This window comes from Protobothrops mucrosquamatus, unplaced genomic scaffold (genome assembly GCF_001527695.2).
Source record: "Protobothrops mucrosquamatus isolate PMUCROS unplaced genomic scaffold, P.Mucros_1.0 scaffold85, whole genome shotgun sequence".
NCBI classification, from domain to species: domain Eukaryota; kingdom Metazoa; phylum Chordata; class Lepidosauria; order Squamata; family Viperidae; genus Protobothrops; species Protobothrops mucrosquamatus.
Window position 1 is genome coordinate 1,102,982 of NW_015386462.1, and position 6,391 is coordinate 1,109,372.

At 35.9% G+C, this 6,391-nt stretch overlaps 1 long non-coding RNA gene across 1 annotated transcript; it reads right to left on the reverse strand.

Annotated features, from left to right (window-relative positions):
- Positions 1-2,443: 2,443 nt before the first annotated feature.
- LOC107284418 lies at positions 2,444-5,225 on the reverse strand. The gene is made up of 4 exons (XR_001548811.1): positions 5,190-5,225; positions 4,580-4,676; positions 4,343-4,387; positions 2,444-2,538 (listed from the first exon to the last, which is right to left on the reverse strand). It is a non-coding gene; the product is annotated as an uncharacterized LOC107284418 (long non-coding RNA).
- Positions 5,226-6,391: the final 1,166 nt, after the last annotated feature.

Genomic DNA, 6,391 nt, shown 5'->3' on the forward strand with positions numbered 1-6,391 from the left:
AACAAATGCAAACCACTTCTGAAAAAGTTGCCAGGAAAACATGCCAAGTTTATGTAATTACCAAGAATCAAAACTGATTTGATGGTAATAGATAAATAAATGACATGCCAAGAAATGATGCAAAATTTCTCAAATTAATTTCCTTGGATTTGATCTATATTAACTTAACTAAATTTAGATCCTGTGAAAATATTGGGACAATCCCATTGTGAATCCCTTGGATCTCAATAAGAACTGGCTCATTCGCCTAAAAGTTGTATTAATTGAATGCAATGGATTCACTTTTCAATAAACATAAATGTGTTGTAAAGTCAAAGAGTTTAATCTTAATCCTACTCAGTACAATCGAAACATTAATATTTTACTTAAATTCTGTTCTGGTGCTATTACAATAGTACTGAAATGCATTCCAAGTACATTACAAGAAATAAACTATTACCGTATTTGGGGAATTGTTTTGTTGTTTGCTGCCTCCAACAGGATGGTTCCAGAATTTTCTCATGCATATAATAAAAATATGTTAATTGAACATGCAATAGATGTTAGAAGCAATATTCAGGGATTTCCACATAAATGTACCAGAGCAACATATCCTGCATAAGTTATTATTTGGAATTTCTCAATCCCTAAATAGACCAAAAAGATCATTAGAGGAAATGTTTATATTTCTGGGTACAGCTACACTGGAGGCATGTGATAAGTTTGCCACAAATCAAATATATGCCATTGCTATGATATAAGACAGTGCAAATGACTTTTCTCTATCCTTGAGGATATTAGAAACAATTCCCAAAGGAAAATCACATCAAGAAGAAGAAATTAGGAGACTTCCAGTGTGCAGGCGACCTCGTCGGACACAGCTGATGGCTGTCTCCCGCCTGTTTTCGTGTAAAAGCCGTTTTGACAGCAAGCATCAGCTGTCAAACGGTTTGATACCTTTCCCCCGGGCATAAGGGGATCGGTGAGCCGCCCGGGGTAGGAGTTGAGTTCCCGAGTCGTCCTATGTGGACGATGTAGGTTAGAACTCCTCCGNTCTAAATATCAAAAACAAAACACAGCTATGCCTGCTTTAAGAATTACATTAACTTTAATAAGTGGATTTCTTAACAGGAGTCACTCCTTTTTTAGGTGATTAGGAAGATCAGCAGTAAGGCAAGCACTGGAAAAAAATAAGATGAGAGCCCTGTAGGTAAATGGCAAAGGTGGGAAAGTGATAGGTGGTCCGTGATGAGCGGGATAGAAAGAAGATTGGTGGCAGTAGATAGAAAGTACCATGTATTGGGCTTATAGCAGACATGTCAAACTTGCGACGTCACATGACGTCGCATGACGTATCGGAACTTTTTCCCCATTGCCGGCAATGGGGTGGGCACAGTTTCCTCGTGATGCATCTGGCCTGCAGGCCGGCTTATAGCATAGAAAGTGACAAAAGGCGGAGGGAGCTCTAATCTGTGGCAGGTGATAAGAGAAACTGGCACTTACACAGCATCAAGCCTTGCAGGTTTTAAAAAACAGGAAGCAGAAGCAGACATTCCTTCATGTGCATAAAGTCTGCAAAATGACAGGCAGGCTTTTTAATGCATGCACAAAATGTGGAAGTATGTTTTAATGTTTAGAATGACTTGATATTTTTGAAAGCAATCTTGATAAAAAAATTCAGTTTTATTTGGAAATCATTTATAGGCTACAATTTTAAACATGGAATTGCACCAAATTCAAAATTATGATTTCAGAGCTTATATTCTAACTTAATATATAATCTCTCTTTATATTGTCATGATATATTTTTTATCCTTAGTTTTTCTACCTTTCCTTTTTAAATGTTTGACAGTGTTATCCAAAGACTTAAAACCATATCTAATCAAAGATGTTGATTAGATGTTCAAACCATATTTAATCAAAAATGTTTTGACAAGTTTTTAATAAGGTATTAGACCATATTTGTGATATATTTTACATTTTATCCAGCCTTTTTTAACTATTTATATTTATCTGTATTATCTATTTTTACAATCTTTTAAACATGTACTCATGTCTTCTTCTAATTTAACAAACTTTGCAATTTAACAGATACTCCTTCCCCCAAATGGGACCATTAAATAAAAGTTTTTGCAGGATCCACTTTGGGTCAGTCACTGGGACCAGAGGTTTAGTTTTCCAAGCTTTCTTGGGCTCCAGCACGAGTCTGAAAGCTCAGAAGACTAAGCCTCTGGTCCTGGTGATCGTCCCAGATTGCATCCTGCAACTTTATCCTGAGACACGTCTATTTTCTTTCATTCATAAAAGTTTTATTGTATTTCAAGATTTTAGAAAGAGGTACATCTCCATTTTTAAGTTACCGAAGCCAGATTCCACTCAAAATTAGTTCCTTCATCTCATCACCATTCATATCCCCCACCCCATCTCAGGTCTTGTGATTCTTCTATTGATTAACATACCTCTCTAGCAACATTACTTGTTTTCACTTCTTGGATAACAGTGCCACACAAAATGTACTCAACAGCTTCCTTAGGCACATCAGTCCGATTCACCAAGCCTCTGGGGGAACAGATCAGAGAAAGAAGGCACTTCAATGTTAAATCAAGAGTGTTTTAAAGAATGATAACAGAGATGATAGAGGGGATTGAGTACATGCCCTAAGAGGACAGACTGAAGGAACTTGATTATTCAGTTTGAAGAAAAAGAAGGTTATAGTTTGGCAAGATTCTGTCCATTAGGTGTAAGCAGATATTTTAATCACATCTATCTATAGTACGAGGGTCACTCTAATGTTGCGGTTAAGGCAAGCTAGAAACCAAGAGACGGTACATGAAGCCAGTTGGATGACCTTGGGCCAGTCATTCCCTCTCCGTGTCCTAGGAAGACAGCCATGGCAAACCAATTCTGAAAATCCTTGCCAAGAAAACTGCAGGGACTTATTCAGGCAGTCTCTGAGAATCAGATAGTAAACTGACTATCCAAACATTTCCAAAACTCCTGACCCAAATTTTGTTACACACCAGTCTAGGTAATCTAGTCAACAGAAATCTTGATAGGATTTTTGTTGTTGCTATTTTGTATTTAAGTGATTAAATTATCTTGTGTATTTCCTAATTTTGGAAGTTATCAAGGATCAGGCAGGTTTCAAAATACTGTTCCCTCACTAAATGCTTCCCAGAGTGGGCCCAGAAGTTATCTTAGAAACAGTCATACTTTGCTGCAGCCTGTTGCAGTTTTGCTCCCACAGCCCATAATCCACTTTGCTTTGTAGTTAAGCGAAATAGTAAATGTAGTCCTTGAATTAAAATATGATTCTACATGGCATTGCAACTGTAAATCCTAGATTTCATTACTGGGAAAACAGTCCTTTTCATTCTATAAGTTAAGTCACAAGGTGATTTTTAGGGCAATGCTTTGGATCTGTTTGGGGAAAAATGGTTCAGAATGCAAGAAAAAGTGAATACAGTAGATTCCTGCCATTCATTGGAAAAGCGACCTCTGTTCTAAGGACTTTGTAACTGTTTCAGTTCATTCAATTTTAATGAGTCCAGAGAGAAACTGTATTCCTGCTCTTGGGAAAAGTACTTCTTCCCAATTGAATCAAAAGCATTGCACAGCCCTGGAACTTACAGGACAGGTCACAACAAAATTTAGGATATTTCTATCTCAAATATTTTTTAAATTCACATGTAAGTGTTTTATATAAAGACAAATCTAAAGAAAAACATAGAAAAGAAAAAAGGTGCAAGGTAAGAAAAAACAAATTAGGCAATATAGCGACCTCCAAACTTATTTTTAATAGATAATTACAATCTTATAATCTTCCCTCCCTCTTAGATGTCATACAAATCTCTTTAGCCCCTCACTTAAATCCAAATCTTTTTTAATCCTCAGTCCATAACTCATATTATTTTTTCTTCTTTCAGCAAAAGCTCCATCTAAGGTAACATTTCACCTGGTGACTGAGAATTCTAGTCCCACCTTAAGCATGAAAGTGTCTGGATAACTTTAGACCAGTCACACTCACTCAGCCCAACCCACCTCACAGGGTTGTTGTGAGGAAAAGAGGAAGAGGAACTATTAGATATGCTCGATATCTTGAGTTATTTATCAAAATAATAAAGGTGGGATATAAATAAAGATGAAAGAATTTGAAGTACGCTAGGAAGACAAGGTGAATTATTCTCATCTATATTTATTGGTAATAAGAATGGCAGCATTCTACTGATCACAACAAATGAATAGTTTGATGAAAGAAGAAAAGGCACTTCAGGCACAAAAAACAAAGCAGAACATCCCTAAACAACTCTCTATGAACTAAATCACAACCAAATTGCTCCACTTTTATTTATTTACTACTTACATCAGTGCTGCTCTGGCCAAGTCATGTGGCATTAAATCTGCATATCTGAAGATTAGAAGAGAAAGAAAAAAAACACCTTCTCATTAATTACTGAAGAATATACTTTTGTTTTACTAACTGCAGTACAAGCTGAAAAAGAAATTACAGAAACTTTAAATTTGGCTGTTTCTCTGTTAATATTATTTATACCTTTTCCCAAAAGTGCCCAAGAGGTTTTAGGGAACATTTAATACTCACGAGGTCCCGGACTGCAAAAATGGAATGCGAACACCATCCACCACTACAATATTCTTCAGCCCATTTTTAGCTAGGGTTTTCTTACTTTTGGCTTGAACTGCAGTAATAATAAATTATTATTATTAGAAAAACTAGTAGAGCTAGAGCAAGAATTATCATAAAATTATCAAAAGCCAAAGCATTTGTTGCTATTGTTTAGAAAAGGGATTAAAATAAATTTCACATTAGGATAAGATTAATAGAGTTTATTTTGAAGTTTGTCTAAAAACACCCAAAGCTCACAATTTATTCCTTCTATTTAATAATGTTATGATATCTATTGTTTGTTTTTCCCATCTGTAGTTTTCAATAAAGCATGAATAAACATCAAAATTAGAATTGCAGAACTTCAACACTTTTAAAAATGTTTGTGTGTGTAATACCCACACACACATTGTAATAATAGTCATGCCAGCAGAATACGTTTCCTTTAGATTACAGTACTTTCAGAACAAATTTTAGATTTAATTTATGTGATCTCAGATCTATTTTATATCCTAATTTATAAGACAGCATAGGAGTGCAATTACAATAGAGACATGCAATCAGATTATTCATATTTTTTCTGTACCTGTTGCGAATAACTGGGATGTGCAGCTGAAAGATCTCAAAGCTGAAATGTAAGAAAATAAAAATATAACAATATAGGTAAAACAGACAATGACAATAATGTCATTCAGACATAAAAACAAAGCAAATTTCTCATAAGCTTCTAACTAATCATGAGCCAAGAGGATCAGAATGTGACATAGTACATACTGTGACATTTAGAACACAAAAGCAAATAATGAATAATATGATAGGATTATGGTACCTTAATATGATAACTGCTAGGAAGATTTTTACTGGTGGAAACAAATTTAAATGGAAGAAAGTGTTTAATAGTGGGGGTTTATGCCCCCAATCAACTGTCATCTCAAAAGCAATTTTACAGACAACTACATCAGAAAATTGTGGCTATGGATTATAAATCTTTGATTGTTATGGGAGATTGGAATGGGGTACTTGATACTTTTAAAGATAAAAAGTCACCCTCTAAGGACGTGACCCTCTCCAGACTACCTAAATCTTTTTTTGCAATGATGGAGGATTTGGAGTTGGTAGATGTCTGGAGATCACAACATATGAATGAGCGTGATTTTACTTTTTTTTCTCATAGACATGAGTCTTTCTCAAGGATTGATTTTGTTTTGACATCAACTGACTTACTTATTGACTGTAATAAAACTAANGGGGGGGTGGGGGGCTTATAATTCCTATTGTGTTTACTTATGTTTAATTGTTTTTTATTGTAAAACAATAAAACTTTTTTGGAAAAAAAAAAAGAAGAAGAAATTAAAAAAACCCTATCTCTATAAAACCAATCTGGGTCAAAAAGCAATCCTTTCTTTCTATAACAGTGGTGGCGAACCTATGGCACGGGTGCCAGAGGCGGCACTCAGAGCCCTCTCTGTGGGCACGCACACCATCACCCCAGTCCTAGGCCTTCAGCTGGGTTTTATAAAACCTTTTCACTTTAGGCCTCCGCTGCCGTGTACAAAAAAAAGGTTCAATCAATCAGTCAATTTCAACTTCTTGTGGAAAAACAAAATCTTGCAAAGTTGGAATTGATTGATCAAACTTTTTAGTCCCACCCAGTCTGCCGTTACCACCACAGCCACGCCCACCCAATGGGCCACACCCACCCAGCACCCGACAATGCATAAGTGGGTTTTGGGTTGCAGTTTGAGCACTCGGTCTCTAAAAGGTTCGCCATCACTGTTCTATAATCCT